Source organism: Notamacropus eugenii, chromosome 4, assembly GCF_028372415.1.
Source record: "Notamacropus eugenii isolate mMacEug1 chromosome 4, mMacEug1.pri_v2, whole genome shotgun sequence".
Taxonomy (NCBI): Eukaryota; Metazoa; Chordata; class Mammalia; order Diprotodontia; family Macropodidae; genus Notamacropus; species Notamacropus eugenii.
This window is the reverse complement of record NC_092875.1, coordinates 441499233-441515508: the sequence shown is the minus strand read 5'-3', so window position 1 is coordinate 441515508 and position 16276 is coordinate 441499233. Positions and strand designations below refer to the sequence as shown.

The following is a 16276-nucleotide window of genomic DNA, read 5'->3' as shown; positions in this document are numbered from 1 at the left end:
AGGCCATCAGAGTTTATTCAATAGGAAGGTACATGACCAAACTCATATTTTAGAAAGATTAACTTGACATCTAAGTGTAGGATGGGTTGAGCTGGGGAGAGATTTGAGGCAGAGAAACCAACCAGAATGCTATCATGATAGTCCAGACATGTGGGTTTTGGGGGGAGCAAAGTGATATAGTGAATAGAGTGCTAGTCCTGGAGTTATGAAGACCTGAATTCAAATCCAACCTCAGACACGAGCTAGCTGTGTGACCCTGGGCAAGTTGCTTAGCCTTGTTTGCTTCAGTTTCCTCACCTGTAAAATAACCTGGAGAAGGAAATGGCAAACTACTTTAGTATCTTTGCCAAGAAAACTCCAAATAGGATCACTAGGAGTCAGACACAATTAAAAAACAACTTAACAACAATATGAGGGAATTAAGGCCCACACCAGAGTAGTGACGTTGTGAGTGAAGAGAAGGGATGTTGTGAAAGTAGAAACAAGATGAAAACAGATTGTGGATTGAGTGAGAGTGAGGAGTTAAGGGTTACACCAAAGTTGCAAGCTTGGGTGACTGGGAAGATGGTGATGCTTTCAACAGTAATAAGAAAATTAGGAAGAAGTAAGAGTTTTGGGGAAAGACAGAGAATTCTGTTGTAGACATACTGAATTTGAAGATGCCTGCAAAACTCAGTAAAATGATTCTGGAACTTGGAAGAAAGGTTAGGACTGGATACATATATCAGAGAATCATCTGCATAGAGATGATCATTGAACTCATGGGAACTGATGAGATCATTAAGCAAAGTTGTATAGAAAGAAAAGAGGCAAGGAAAAACCTTTGGGGGATACTCACAGTTAGTGGACATATCCTCGATAAAGATCCATCAAAGGAGTCTAAGAGTAGTCAGATAGGTTGGAGGAGAACCAGGAAGGAGCAGTGCCATAAAAACTCAGAGAGGAGAGAATATAGAGGGGGAAACGGTGATTCACAGTTTTAAAGGCCGAGAATTGAGAATTAAAGGATGAGGATTGAGAAAGGACCATGAGATTCAACATTTAAGAGATCATTGGTAACTTTGGAAGAAGCTGATGAGGTCAGAAGTAAGATTTTGGAGGATTTAGAAGGAATTGAGAGGAGAGGAAGTACAGGGCAGACTATTTTCTCAAGAAGTTTAGGTAGGAAGGGGAGGAGCTAGCCTAGCCTCAACATCAGACCCTCACTGATTTTTTTGGAAAATGCTATAAACCTATTACAGCAAAGAATCTGGCAACATACCTTGTCCTTGTGAGCAAGATAGAAAAAGGTGGGCTATAGATAATAGTACCATTAAGTATATTTGGTATTGGTTGAATGACCAAACCCAAAGAGTAGTCATTGTGGGTCAGTGCCAATTTAGGAGAAAATCAATTAGTAGATTGACCCAAAGATATTGCCCTTGGCCATAAACTTTTCAAAATTTTTTATCAATGGCTAGACCAATGCTTCTCAAACATTTTAGTCTCAGGACCCCTTTTACACTCTTAAAAATTATTCAGGTTTCTCTCTCCCAACAAGAGAGAGTTTATGGTTTATGTAGGTTCATGTCGGTTCTATCTATCATTATTTATCATATTAGAAACAAAACCATCTTGGCATTATTATGAAAAATAGTTTTGATCTGCAGACTCCTTGAGAGGGTCTCAGGGACCTTTCAGAGATCTCTGACCAGACTTTTGAAAACTGCTAGCTTAGACAAACAACAAAAGATGTTTTTGAGATCGTCCAATGATGCAAAGCTGAATGAGGAGAGGTAAGAGCAGCGTCAGAATCCAAAAACATCTCAACCAACAAAAATCATGGACTCAGTTTAATAAGACAGAACTTAATTGGGATAAATATAAGTGTCCAGAAAATAACTTATGTGGAGATCAGGGAGAAATTCATGAACTGAAAAACTCAATGCAATTCCACAGAATGGAGTGGCAGACAGAAAAGTGAATGCTGGCCTTAGCTCCATTAGCACAAACACAGTGTTTGCAATGAAGGTGGTGTTTGTAGTCATTTTAGGCAGGACTTGGACAACCTTCTACTTGCTGAGAGAAAGACAACCAGGCTGTGAGGACCCTTCAAACCAAGTCACATGATGATCATTTGAAGAAAGGTAGGATATTTAGTTTGGAGAGGAAAAGACTTAGGGGAAATTGGTGAGAAGACTGAGTATTTGAAGCTTTGTCATGTGCAAAAGAAATTAGACTTGTTTTGCTTGATTATACTTGTTCCACTTTGTGACCAGAGGAGAGAGCCAGAGTAAGAGAGGGCAGGTCCATAGACTTAGCACTTTCTAGGCTGTCTAGACCTGGAAGGGTCTACTTCAGGAACAGTGGATTCCTTCCACTAGAGGTTTTCAAGTGAAGATGGGGTGATTACTTGCAGGGGACTTAGCTGGGATCCTTGTTTAGGTACAGGTTGGATTAAATGGCCTCAGAAGACTTTTCCAGTTATAAGATTTTATGATTCCATAAATCTCTCTTGTGGTTGGCATGTTTTCCGTACTCTATAAAGCTGAAAAAGAATTGATTAAAACTCTTTGTATTATATCCCTTGAGACATTGACTCATCTCTTATCCTTTTTTTTCTTTCACTAAATCAGCCCAACACCTTTAATCATTCCTGTGGCTACCTCACGGCGTTACGAAATTTAAAGAAACATCTGGATTCCAAATCCTGACTCTGCTACTTTTTAGTTATATGACCTTGGGCAAAGCATTTCATCTATTTAATCTGAGACTCAGTTTCCTCATCTGGAAAATGAGAATTCTTATAGTGCCTGCCTCTCAAGGTTGTTTTGAGAAAAGAAGTCTGCAAATTCTAAATTGCTATATGAATGTGAATTATTATCACTCCCAAGGTAACCCATCATATCATTAGATGGGCTATGAGCGTATCAGTATGATTGATTTTGGGGTGGTGGTCTTTTATTTCCCCATAGCTGAGGTTCTTTCTGATACATTTGGGCTTTCCTCTAACTTATTAAGGCACTTTTGAAATCTCTTTCTGTTATCTGAGGTGCTAGGAACCCTAGACAACTAGGTATCATTTGCAAACTCAACTGATGCATGGTTGATTCTGTGAGTCAGATTTGGTATGAATAATTGTAGCAATGTAGATTTGATTAAAAAATAGGATATGGGGATCTAGAGCTTCAAGAGACTTTAAAGATCATCTAGTTCACAGATTCCCAAGGATGGCATGTGTTCCCCCCAACAGATGAGATCAAATGGAGATGAGATGAATACCTGGAGATGAAATACCCAAAGAGATTTCAGGAGTGAGGGTGAGAACATGAACTTAAATGGGGGAAAAATGATACCTTTCTGTTCATTAACTTCTAACTGAAATTTGTTATTTCCTTCTTTTATTTAAAAGCAGCATTCTGCTTTTGATCCAGCAATACCACTAGTGGGCCTATATGCCAAGATATCAAAGAACAAGGAAAAGTTTCCATGTCTACAAAAGTATTTATATATCTGTTCTTTTTATGGTGTCAATGAAGTACTTACCAACTGTAGAATGACTGGACAAGATTAGGTAATATCGATTAGGTAATATCATTGTAATGGAATATTTGTAGCATAAGAAAATGACAAAGGGGATAGTTTTAGAGAAACCTGGAAAGACGTATATGAACTAACACAGAGCGAAGTGAGCAGGACCAAGAGAACAGTTTATACAACATTGTAACAAATGAATTTGAAATTTGAAAGACTTAAGAACTCTGATCAATGCCATGACTAAACACCATAAAAAGATTATTAAAAAGACCAAAAGTTCCAGAGAATGGATGATGAAGAATGCTACATACCTCAAAGAGATATGTAGTTGAAATATGCAGAGTGAAGCGCACATTTTTAAACATGACCAATATCGGAATTTATTTTACTTGACTAAGCATATTTGTTAAGAAGGTTCTAGGAAAGAGGGAGAGTGGCAGGTAGTTGGGGTAGGGAGAAAATAAAATGCTTATTTAATTGAAAAAATAATTTTAAAAATAATAAAAGCATTATTCTCAAAAGGTATCCATAGGCTTCACTAGACCCAAAAGATCTATGACATACACAAAAAGGTTAAGAAACTGATCTAAAATATTGCAAGTGAGGATCTAAGACAACTCCAAAAGACTCATGGTGGAAAAAACTATCTACATCCAGAAAAAGAACTATGGAGTCGGAATGCAGATTGAAGTACACTATTTGCTCCCTCTTTTTTTGTTTCTTTTTTCTTGTGGTTTCTCCTATTGGTTTTAATTTTTTTTAAAAACATGTTTAATGTGAAAATATGTTTAATATGAATGTATATGTAGAGCCTATATCAGAGTGCCCACCATCTTGAAGAAGGAGGAGGAGAAGGAGGGGAGAAAAGTTAGAACTCAAAAATTTATAGAAGTGAATGTTAAAAACTAAAAATAAATAAATTTTAAAAAATAAAATATTGCAAGTTAACAAGGGAAAAAATCAATGTAAATGCTGCAGAAATACAGTTAGAATTTCACAAGACCTAGCAGCTTCTACACTAAAAGATCTTAGGTCTCAGAACATTATATTTTGAAGACCAAAAGCACTGAGGTTGCATCCAAGAATAACATGCCCAGTTGAGTTGAGTATAATCCTGAATGAAAAAAAAAAAGGATATTTGATGAACTGAAAGACTTTTCAGTTATTTGTAACAAAAAGACCATAGCTTAATGGAAAATTCAATATAAAAGATCCAGAAGAAATATAAGCAAAACATTAAAGACTCCCTGATCTAGGTCAATTCCCTCATTTTATAGAAGAGGAAACAAACTGAAAGACTTGCCTGAGGTCATGTAGCAAGTCAGTGGCAAAGCCACTGCTAGACCAAGCTAGAACTTGATCTCTTTCTACTAAAGAAGTTCATCTCACCAAGTATTAAATGAACTGTGCTAAATATTGGGGACACAGATTTTCTTAAAAAATTCCTGTCGTCAAGGAGCTGGCATTCTGCTGCATAGAAATAATGTACGCAAGTAAGTAAACACATAGTATGTGTAAAACAAAGTAAGTTTGGGGGAAGGCAGAAAACTGGGAGTGGGGAAGGTGACAGTAAAGTCTTCATGGAGTCCATGGCACCTTAGCTAAGGCTTAAAGGGAGGTAGAGATTCCAAGAACCAGAGTTGAAGGTGGAGAGTATTCGAGGCATAGAAACCAGAAACACTGAGGCTGGAGATAGAATTATCTATGTTGTTGAAGTGTTTTCCAGTCATATGTGACTCTTCATGACCCCGTTTGGGTTTTCTTGGTCAAGAGATTGCAGTGGTTTATCATTTCTCCAACTCATTTTACAGATGAGGAAACTGAGGCAAACAGGATTAAATGACTTGCCCAGGGTCACACAGCTAATTAATGTATGAAGCCAGATTTGAACTCAGGAAGAAGTCTTCCTGACTCCAGACCCAGCCCTCTATCCCCTGCCACCTGGCTGCCCCAACATTATCTGTGGGGAACAGCAAACAGGACAGTTTGACTATAACAAAGTATATAAAGGGGAATGATAAGAAATCAGTCTGGAAAGTTATGCTGCAGCCAGATTCTTAAATGCCTTTAAAAACAAAGGTTTGTATTAGTAAGCCACTGCAGCTTCTGGAACAGGGTAGTTCATACTTGAGAATAATAGTGTGGTGGCCCTGTGGGAAATGGATTGGAGAGGAGAGAGCCTGGAGGCAGAAAGACAAATTAGAAGGTCCTCGTCCATGAGAGAGGTGAAGGAAGCCCTTGATCAAAGTAGAGGCTTTGTAAGCAGATTCCGTGGAGGTATAATCAACAAAACTTGGCAGCCAATTAAATGTGAGGATGAAGGAGAAGAAAGAATTGAGGAGGATTCTCTGGTTGGGAACCTGAGTGCCTAGAATGACACTAGTAATATCGAAGGAAATGGGGTCAAGAGGAAATATGATGAGTTCTGTTTCTGACATGTTGAGTTTGAGATGCCCATGAAACACTCAAGTGAAGTTGTTTAGCAGTCAATTGGTAATATGGGACTGGAATTCAGGAGGGAGATTTTGACTGAATAGATAGATTTGGGAGTCGCAGGCAAAAGAGAAAATAATTAAACCTATGGGAGTTGATGAGATCACTAAGGGCGGGTGTATATACTGAGGAAACAGAAGAAGGCTCAGGAAGGAGCCTTGAGGGGTGCCCACAGTTAGAGTGGGAGGATAAGTGTTGATTCTGCAAAGGATACAAAATAAGGAGAGGTCAGATGGGTAGAGGGAGAACCAAAGATGGAAGACAAGGGAAGAGGCACTATACTAGAGGAAGGATAGTTGAAAACATTAAAAGCTACAGAGAGGTTGAGTGGATTAAGGATTGAGAAGAGGCTGTTGGATTTAGCAGAGAAATTCCTGGGATTAGCTCTTCCACTATGGACTGGCCAGAGAAAGGCCATCCCAGCTCATGAAGAAACAACTTAAGGTATATGGCCCACTGACAGTAAATGAGTACCATTAATTCATGTTTGAGGGACAGCCTGTAGGATTATAAGCAACTTCATACAGAAAAATAAAAGTATTTGGGGTCAGAGTACATGGGTTCAAATCCCACTCCTTTTTGCTACCTGTGTGGCCTTGGGCAAATCTTAACCTCTCTCAGGCTCAATTTTCTCATTTGTAGAGTGAGGAACTTGGACACTACATCAAGAGTCAGAAGATTACAGTCCAGTGGCCACATCTGGTCCACCTGTATTTGTGAGGTCAGTAAGCTAAGATTGTTTTTTACATTTTAAAATGAAGTTGTATTGTTTTAAAATGTAAGAACAAGACTTGGCTGACATGGATGGCTGTCTCATCCCAGGACTAGATGACCTCTTAAGTTTTTTTTCCAGCTCTAAATCTTTGATATATATTCTGTGATCCTGTGACTAAATTGGCATGATTGTCTTTGTCCAGCACCATCTACAATTAGGCATTTAACAAGATGAGCTTTAAGAACAATCTAAGTCCTAGACAAAATCCCTGGAAAATTCATAATCTTTAATTTGTTTATTTCTAAATCTACATTGTCCTTTATTTGATTTGCTTAACGTGAAGGACACTCTAGTGTAGAGCAGCTTGCGGGTTCCTGGTAACAATCTTGTGAACAAAATGAGAAAGTTTACTGAGTTCTAGACATATCACATCCATTGCTTCCTTCTTGTTCATGGGGCCTGTCACTCTATTGTTAAAGAAAATTGAATTGGTTTAAAATGATTTGTTTTTCCCAGAGCCATGATGATATTGGCTTGGTAACAAGAAATTGTCTCATCAAAAGCCAGAGGGTGGCCAAGACAAACTGGACAACAGTTGTTCACTCTCAGTCACAAAGACAAGCAAATCTTCATTGTCCTGAGTACCTGTCTTTCCCACCTTCACTCCCCCATTTGTTCCCCTTGTGCAAAGAGCCCTGAACTTGGTCAAGGTTTTCAGTCCCGACTCCAGATCTCACTAGCAGTGTGACCACTTCCTCTCTCTGAGCTTCAATGTTTAAATCTGTAAAGGAAAGAGAATACTTGTGCTACCCTCCTCACAGCTATGTTTTATAAACTATAAACTACTTTAGAAGTATAAGTTGCTTTTTACCTCAGTTCAGAGATATGTATAAATATGAAATTCATAGAGTCATAAGTTTAGAGACAGAAGGAACCTCAGAAGCCATGGAGTCTAATCCTTGTCACTTTACAGATTAGGAAACGGAAGCCAAGAGAAGTTAAATGGCTTTCCAAAGGTCATACTGGTAGTGAGAGCCAAGTTGGACTCAGGTCGTCTGATTCAAAATCTAGCAGGCTTTCCACTGCGCCATGCCACGTGTATTTAATCACTGATTGGTTGTTGCCTCAGTTGAACTGAAACTTGGGAAAGACCTTAGCTTTAAAAAGGCCAACACCTCCCACTAAATCCAGGGCCATCTCCAGTCATCCTAATCTATATCTTTTAACTGGACCAAGATGACTGGAGGAAAAAGTGAGACTGATGACTTTGCACAGCTCTGTCTCACTTAAATCCAGTTCACTTGTATGTCACCTACCTGAAGTCAAGGTCCTTTTCAAGAACAAAGGATAGACAACAACAGCCACTACTTAGGAAAAACAAAACAAAACATTTTAACCCTGATCTTTAACTATTTCCTCCACCCAACCTTTTCCTAATGCTGATTAGGGACAGAACAGTGATTCACTCTTCTTGGAGATGAAGAATGAAAAGGGAGCACCCCAAAGACAAAGCACGGGAGACAGAAGAGTGAAAAGCAGAGTCGGTCGGTCAGTCCACACACAGAGCAAGTATATAGTTCCTAAATTGCCACAAGCCTTCAGTGATGCCTGCTCAGACTGACCACCAAGGAGGCAGGTATAAATGAGAGACAAGTGGACCCAGGGACAGAGATCCCAGCCAGAGAAGTTGGGTGTTCCTGTGCCACTCATTGCCCAGCCTAGGAATCACAGACTGTGCGATTTCTCTGTTTGGGTTGGCAGCAAAAAGCATGTGTTGCACTTTCTCTGAGGCCTGATCACTTGTTGAATATTTATTTGTCCCAACAATTATTTAGTTATCCTCAGGAATCTAGGGTCTGAGGCCAACTCCTTCTTCTTTTGTATTGTTTCCCGGTAGGGGAGTATGACCCCTCATCTCCCTTTGTACTTGGAGTACAAAGTAGAGTCATTACCATTGTAGGACTCAAAGAAACATAGAAAACTGAAGAGTTCATCTCAATCTAATCACATCATGCTGTTGTTATCATTTCAGAGATGTCCAATTCTTCGTGACCCCATTTGGAATTTTCTTGACAAAGATTCTGGGGTGCTTTGCTATTTGCTTCTCCAGGTCATTTTACAGATGAGAAAACTGAGGCAAGCAGGGTTAAGTGACTTGCCCAAGGTCATACAGCTATTGTCTGAGGCCAGATTTGAACTCCGGAAGATGAGTCTTCCTGACTCCAAGCCCAGCATTCTATCCCCTGTACCACCTAACTGCTCCGTGTTGCAGATGAGGAACCCAAAGCTCATACTAGTAAAGTAATCTTGCCTGTGGCCGTGCTTCTAATAAATGTTTTAGCATCATCGAGACAGACTTGGAAGGGACCCCCAGGGGACCTCCAGTCCCATTAGTATCTAACCAAGGATTTCTCTACCCCATGCCTGACAAATGGGTCTCCGCTTAATGACATCCAGCGCGAGATTACCCTTTGCCTTCCACGGCAGCCCAGTCCATTTTGGGACAGCTTTAATTGTTAGGAAAGTTTTCAATATATCAAGCCTAAATGGGCCACATTGTCATTTCTACCTATTGCTCCTAGCTCTGCCCCTCCTTTCCAACTTGACAACCTGTGTGTTTGTCCTTCATTGCTGAAGAAGACCATGTCATCAGAGAAATAATGATATGACTTGCACTTGACTTTGTTTTGAGTGAGGGAGGGCTGTACAAGTCACCAGTCTCACTCGTCCTCCAGAGCCATATGAATCCAGTGATTCAGTCATCAGGATGACTGGAGATGACCCGGGATGAGGCAATTGGGGTTAAGTGACTTGCCAAAGGTCACACAGCTAGTGAGTGTCAAATGTCTAAGGTGAGATTTGAACTTAGGTCCTCCTGACTCCTGCACTAGTGCTCTATCCACTGCACCACCTAGCTGCCCCAACATGACAACCCATCACATACATGAAGGCAGCTACAATGTCCCTCTTGAGTCTTCCCCTTTCCCTTTTCCAGGCTAAATATTCCCAATTTGTTCCACTGGCCTTCTGAAGACCTGCACTCACAGTCCTTGCATATCCAGAAAAATTCCTGATCCTGCATTTATCATTATTATCATTTTGTAATTATAACATATTACAATTATAATAATATTTTATTATTGACAATTAACTATAATAAATTCAGAGTTTGCATGATGTAGTAAAGACCTAGTCTTGAAATTAGAAAGAGGAAGATTCAAGACCTTCTGATATATACCAGCTGTATGACTATAGGCAATTTATTTAACCATTCATCATCCCCAGGCAACTTTCTTACTCCTATAGACAATTCATTAGTAGTGGGAATGTTTTCTCACCAGGAGTTCTTCACATCAATGAAATAACAGTTCTGAACAAAATAAGTCATAATAATTTTCCTACTGTTAACATGATCAATGTATTGTCATAGTATCCATATAAGACTAATAATCACACTTGTTGAATTCTCTACCATTATTATATCATTTAATTATTTTGATACCATCATTATATCATTTGATTCTGTTAAAAATCCTATGATATAGACAGAGTAAATACCATTGTGATCATTTTGCCTATTACAAAACCAAGTTTCCAAGAAGTTGTGACTTGCCCAAGTATGGAAAGCAGTATTTTAAGAATAATGGCTGTCAAGTATGTAGTGCCTTATGGTTTGCAAAGTGCTTTACCAACATTATCTCATTTTATCCTCATTACAGACCTGAAAGGTTATTACACCCTTTTACAGAGGAGTAAACTGAGGTAGCCAGAGGTTAAGTGACTTGCCCAGGGTCACACAGCTAGTAGCTGAAGCTGGATTTGAACTTGGGCCTTCTTGACTCCAGGCCCAGCACTTTATCCTTTGGGCCACTTTGTTGCCTGGTAAGTCAACTCTAGCAGCTAAGTGTAGGGAGGGAAAAGAGGTTGGAGAAAGTGAGTAGTCTGAGGAAGGGAGCTAAATGAAGACTGTGGAAGTAGAGCTGGAAAGGAGGGGATGAATGCTAGAGACATTAGAAAAAAAAGTTAGAAGGACTTGGTGGCTAGATGGAATAGGAGAAAAAAGTTTTAAAATGATTCCAAAGTTCTAAGCTAAGGTGACTAGGAAAACGATGGTGCCATTAGAAATAGGAAAATCAAGAGGGAGAGATAGTGGACTGATCTAGGGGAAAGAACACTGTCTTTGGAGTTGAAGAATCTGGGTTAAAATTCTGACTCTTGCTATTGGTATGACCTTGGACAAACCTTTTAAATCTCCCTATGCCTCAATTTCCCCATCTGTTAAATGAAGGAGTTAGACTTAATGGCCTCTTAGGTCCATTCTAGTCCAGTCTAGGATCCTTTGATCCATGTGCAGAATTCATTTTTAGATATATTCAGCTTGAGGTAATATCTAGACTATTATATAATTTTTTTTCCTTTGAGTAGATTGTAAGGACCTGAACACCAAGGGGTCAAATCTCACTCTTATTTGTATTCCCCCTGCAGTGCCCAGTACAGTGCTATGCATATAATAGATATTCAATAACTGCCTACTGAATTAATAAAATCTAAATGCATCTATAGTACTAACACATGCCTAGCTCAAGTTATCTGGTTTCCTACATCAAAAGCAACAAACTAGAAGAAGGCAGACCAGCACCTACCTAGATGGAAGCAGGCATGACAGTGAAGGAGACAGAAAAATGCAAAAGTGAATGTACACGTGTATGTATGGTATGTATGTATTACTGTGCTGTGTAACTCTGTTATATATTGGAAAGTACTACGTAAAGAATAGATGCTCCTGGTAATAACCCTGACTCACTAAAAAAGGATTGGAATCTGTTCAATATCTTCTGTTTATGTAGGCAAGGAATATTTTAGAACAATTTCCATGAAAATAGTTGTAATGAATGAAGTTCTGGTGTTTGGAGACATGAGCTTCAGTTAGCTGGAAAATTCCTCTATGTGACGCAAGACATTCCCCTATCTTAGCCCAGTAATACGTTATCCCAATACAACAGAAACGGCTGAGTTCATACTACTTTCTTAACAGAATAATCAGGGTCCTTTAGGTCCAAACTTAGATTCAGTCAAAGGGCCACATGTGGCCTCAAGGCTGATGTTTGGATTCAGTCAAAGGGTTGTACTTGAGGACCTAGAGTGCCCCATGTGACCTCAAATCCACAGGTTCCCCACCCCTGGACTCTGATCATTTACCCTAGGACACACTATCTTGGGATTGATGAGCTTTCCATGGGCAACTGAAGAGAAAAAGTCTTAAAGCCTCAGAATGAACCTAAGCAGTCCTTAAACTTCAAGTGATGGGGAAGCATTGTGGATAACAGAGTCAAAAAATGACTTCAGAATATTATAGTTTCATGCCATAGGTTGTTAAACAGAAAAGATTTGTGTTTGTGTGTGTCTGTCTCTGTCTGTGTTTTGTTCTTAGAGACAGAGTCCTTGGAATCAGATTTATGTCTGTGCACATAGATTTGGTATTGTTATTCACAAAAATACCACTAAGACAAAATAATTTATAGCATGCCCCTTTCAGGAAACTTAAATAGCTCTTTTGGAATTATTTATTATAGCACACATGGTAGACCTATGAGGTAAGAGAGGCAGTAATCAGTCTTTTTATTGCAACTTGGCAGAGTTGAAAGCCCCAGACTTGGGAGTCAGAAAACCTGGATTTGAATCCGAGTTCATGCATGACCTTAGGTAAGTTTCTTAATTTCTCTGAACCTCAGTTTCCTCAGGTGTCAAACAGCAGTAATAAAGGTGGCACCACCTACTGTACCTCCTATTGCTGGGGTGAAAATCAAATGACATCTGTGTAAAACACTTCAAAATCTCGTAGGGCTCTATAAATGTAAATTGTCACTTTGTTCAGTCATTTCAGTCATGTCTGACTCTTCATGACCTCATTTGAGGTTTTCTTGGCAAAGGTACTGGAGTGGTTTGGCATTTCCTTCCCATTTTACAGGGGAGGAAAGTGAGGCAAACAGGGTTAAGTGATTTGCCCAGAGTCATTTAGGTAGTAAGTGTCTGAGGCCAGATTTGAACTTAGGAAAATGAGTCTTTCTGACTCCAGGGCTGGCATTCTATCCACTGCACCCCCTTAAACTGTCATTAGGGAGTCTTTTTCCCTCACAAAAACCTTTTTATTATTAATTAGATAACCACTCACAAAATAATCAAATGGACATAAAAACAAGGAACAGAAAGATAGATAAAACCTTCAACATAAGCTTTTGTTTGCCTGTTTCTGGACCTGCAGTTTCTTTAGTGTAACTTCTCATGAGAAAAGCCCCTCTCCCCATACAGAGCTAGCACTGCTTTGCAGCGGATGGTCTTAGAAAATAGCAGGGGGTGCGGAAGGATTGGGGGCATCATGAGGTTCCCATAAAAGACAGGATCTTTGGACTGTAGATCCAGAGTGGGAAGGGACTTCATTTTCTAGATGGGACTTGATCCAAGTCTTCCTGATTCCTAGGCTGATCCATTGCTGGTTTTCCTTCTTTGAGCCTTTGAATCTTACATTTTAATGAGGCAGAATGAAACAGATTAACAAACAGTAAACAAGTCCTCTTTGTCCTTTCCGATTTTATCTGACAAACCCTGTGGTTGGTTTGTTTGTTTATTTGTTTTTAGCTTAGTTTTTATCATCTAGGGTACTGTCCACTTCCACTCATCTTGCTGTGAGAACCTCTTAAGATAAATCTTTCCATGTATTCTTATATTCACATCTGTTATTTGTCTTAGGACCATAAAATTCTTTTACATTTGAGTGTCATCATTTATTCAGCCATTTTCCAAGTGTTAGACATATAGGCAGTTTCTTGCGTTGTGGTATTACAAATGAAAGTATTATTAATATTTTTGTATGAGTAGGTATTCTTTTACTTTTAATGATATTTTGATATAAAGTCCCAGTGGACTTGGGGAACCAGAGGGTCAAAGGGCATTGTCCATTTTGGATAATCACTGAACTCTGCTTGGAGCACCTCTCAAAGTACATACAAGTGCCTAGTGACAGGATTGGGTTCGAATCACTGTTTAAATCCATTTAGGAGTTTTTTATTTTAAGGAAACCAGTGGTAAAACCTTTTCGGAAAGCAACAAATCACTTGACTAGGCTTTTCTAAAAAATCCAGATTTTCATACATTGTTTGCGTTTAAAGTATGATCTACCCGCATTGATAAATAGTGTTTACTTTAAGTACAACATGAGTATAAGATGAATGATTTTCCTTTTTCAATTTAGTAAATCTTTTCTAGGAAGTACAGGTAGTTTTCCTGGGTAAACAGTGCCATGTATTTTTTTTTTCAGCTAAAGCCTCTTTCTAAAACATCGGTTTGATTGTCCCCATAATCATTTCTGGATTTGGAAAATGTGCTGAAGAGCCCCAATCAGTAGGCTCTAAAAATGCTGGGTCTAAAGGAAGCTTTGTCCAAAGAAGGTGCCAGTAATTCTAAGCTGGTCACTGGGGAAATCTGGAGGACAAGAGCTACGAAAATGGATCTTGTGTCTTGGCTGCAGTGTTATCCCCTAGGTCATCTTGCTTTAACTCGGAAAAGCTGAATCTTGGGCAGTCTGACCATTCTGTTAGCCTTGTTCCTCAGCAGGGCAACAGCTAGGGAGAAGGGGATGGCATGCATTGAGAAATGCTGGGACCCACTATATGACCTTTGTATTGGGGATATGTACTGAGTGGCTAACATATGGTAGAACATGGGAGGTTGGGAGGCAGATAGTCCCTATTACCCTCCCCCCCCCCACAAAGAACCACAAGCACCAGGAATATTTATCTGTTTCCACCAATATTTATTCAGTCACCTACAATGCGCCCAGCACTGTGGGCATCCACATAAGCAAACATCATGGCCTCCACTCCTGAGGAACTTGCACTGTACTTATTGCAACACTTGGAGCACTCCATATCATGTGTTGGACCCCTGGAATATTCACCCCAGGATCAGGATCAATTTGTGTGTTAGCATTTAGCCAAAACCATAGTTCACAATCCTCACTGATATATTTGCTTTTACCAGCCCACCAGAAGGTGCATTAGTCCAACCAAAAGATAGTGACTTAGATAAATAATGATGAGAAAAGATCTTCCTACCTGCCCTATGTGTACTGTGGTTTAAGTTTCCATACTAACAATGGATGGGGACCCCATGTAGAAAATACACATGAAGGGCATACAAGGAGAGAATATGAATGGCCAAGAAACATGTATGATCAGGTGACAAAGGTTACCGAGAGCATGCATGACCAGGGGACCTTTGTGGCCAGGTAACATACATCAAGGAATACAGTGCTCTGTGTAGCCAATGCCAGTCACACATCTGATGCTGCAGAGCTGACAGTGCCATGTGGTGATGTCATCATTCTGCTCATAAGATGATATGCCTCAGTTCTCCAGTGAGTATGTTGTGTCTGCTGGATGCTGGATGTCACATCTCAAGTGGATGTCTCTTTGTTTCTGCTGGGCATCTCTGGTCTCCTAGACATTCTGTGCTCCTGTCTGTCTAAGATGTGGTAGCCAGAAAGTCTGTCCCTGAAAAAGACAGACGGAGGTCTTTCAGTATATGCTTGCTAGGGCTAGGACCCCACTATACTTAACTCAAGGCAGCCAGAAAAAAAAAGTACCTAGAAGGATCTTAGGGTAAGGTTGTCTGACATAATGACTTATATGATGCTAATTTAAAACTTATAGTTCCATATGGTTGCTTGATTTAGCCTTAGAAAGGTTTTTCTTGTTGTTGTTTTTCAGTCATTTCAGTCATGTCCGATGCTTTGTGACCCCATTTGGGGTTTTCGTGGTAAAGATACTGCAGTCATTTGGCATTTCCTTCTTTAGTTCAATTTATAGAAGAGTAACTGAGGCAAACAGGGTCAAGTGACTTGCCCTGGGTCACATTGCTGTATGTCTGAGGTCAGATTTGAGCTCAGGAAGATGAATCTTCCTGACTTCAGGCCTGGCCCCTGACTTTGTCTACCATATCATTTGGTTTAAGGGAGATCACACCTTCCTTAAATCAGTTCTGGGGACTAAGGAAAAAAAGCAGCACCCAAGTACAGTCTAGGTAGGAAGCTCTTTTCTCCCCAAATTTTCTTTGATTGACATACGGGTAAAGCTGAGCAAAACCAGAAACTAAGCAGAAAAAGCAAGGTCATTGTCCTTGGCAATGACCAGGTTCCTGGCACATATGTGCATACACACATACATACACAATACATATATACACACACATATACATATGTGTGTAGGTATGTATATTTAACTTTATTATATCCATGTGTCATTAATAACAAAGCTGTGACTTTCTTTTGCTGTAGTCTGGCTAGTGCAGAACCTAGCAGTCACCCTATGCGGTTAAGCCGGGAATGATGGTACTATTTTTCTCCAGCCTTACTCACAAATAGCCCTATGGGGAAAATATTGATTTCCTATTTTATAGATAAGGGAATTGAAGCTGAGAGAGATTGAGCTTCTTATCCAACTTTACACAACTCATAATCCAAATCTTCTGAGTCCAAGTCCAATGTTGTTCTCCTTT

The 16276-nt window shown here is 39.6% G+C and overlaps 1 protein-coding gene across 16 annotated transcripts in view; it reads left to right on the top strand.

The window, feature by feature from the left end:
- The window catches only part of MAPK4 (mitogen-activated protein kinase 4), a 222044-nt gene that overhangs the window by 79230 nt on the left and 126538 nt on the right, over nt 1-16276 (top strand). For 4 of the 16 annotated variants that reach the window (XM_072606040.1, XM_072606036.1, XM_072606042.1 and 1 more), the window contains 2 exons: nt 6652-6730; nt 8172-11437. The exons of 8 other annotated variants lie outside the window; for them this stretch is intronic. The gene's annotated coding sequence lies outside the window, so the exon portion shown is untranslated. Of the gene's footprint in view, nt 1-3566; nt 5010-6651; nt 6731-8171; nt 11438-11463; nt 12428-16276 lie in introns of those variants that run through there. 4 more of the 16 variants (XM_072606037.1, XM_072606041.1, XM_072606038.1 and 1 more) reach the window with 4 other exon arrangements.